This window comes from Carlito syrichta, unplaced genomic scaffold (genome assembly GCF_000164805.1).
Source record: "Carlito syrichta isolate Samal-C Ts95f unplaced genomic scaffold, Tarsius_syrichta-2.0.1 Scaffold172482, whole genome shotgun sequence".
NCBI lineage: Eukaryota > Metazoa > Chordata > Mammalia > Primates > Tarsiidae > Carlito > Carlito syrichta.
Window position 1 is genome coordinate 253,584 of NW_007116578.1, and position 983 is coordinate 254,566.

General features: G+C 44.4%; 1 pseudogene; it reads right to left on the reverse strand.

Annotated features, from left to right (window-relative positions):
• The window catches only part of LOC103252840, a 1,235-nt pseudogene extending 469 nt beyond the window's left edge, over positions 1-766 (reverse strand).
• Between the last annotated feature and the right edge of the window lie 217 nt (positions 767-983).

Below are 983 nucleotides of genomic sequence, written 5' to 3' on the forward strand. Positions count from 1 at the left end.
CCAGCAGGTCGAGGCTGCGGTGGCCGGGAACGGCCACTGCACTCCAGCCTGGGCGACAGAGTGAGACTCCAACTCAAAAAAAAAAAAAAAAAAAAAGAAAGAAAGAAAAGTTAGACCATCCAACAATCTCGCAGTGAGAATGACTCCTACCATTCCTTACAAAGAAAATATCATTGCAAAGCTGCAAAGTAAAATCATGAGCAGAAGACAATGTCCAAGGACACTTGCTACACAACCAAACAAAATACCTGCCATGTTCATTAAGTTTAATAAACAAAACATTCGTAGATATCCAATTGCATGGATCCCACATACATAGCCAAGCTGGATTTTGCCAGCCAGTCACAACGTGGCTCCAGAGGCAAGACAAAAAACCATTGGTCCTGCCAAATCGTTTTCATCCGTGAAGCTTCCATCTGCTACTTTTAATGGATGTAACACTGTTCGTGTTTTTTGTCAGATGTGGTCAAAATTGATACCTAACTCTTCTAATAAAGGTGGCTCATCCTCAAAGTTGTTTCCATAGAAGGGCTGAGGTGAAGCTAGAGTTTGTGCCTGAGTTGGCTGGAAAATCTGCCAGGGTATGGCCATTGTGGCTGCATCATGTCATGTGTGGAGGGACACATTGGCCTTGTTGTGAGTAGTCATAGTCAACATACTGTTTGTGGTAGAGTACTCCACTTCCTCCATACTCATAAGACTGCTGTGATAGATCATCGATGCTATAACCTGTCTGGTAGAAACTTACGTTTTCAAAGCTTGACATTGTAAATGATCAAACTCAACAGCAGTGGCTCCAGCAGCCCTAAATAACTCCCAAACTAGTCTCAGACTCTGAACTGACCCCCTGTATTGTTACTTTTTTTTTTTAGTTGGAGTCTCACTCCCACCCCCTGGCTGGAGTGCAGTGACACATTCATGGCCATCCCAGCGTTGACCTGCTGGGCTCTGGTGATCCTTCTGCCTCACTCTTCCAAGTAGCT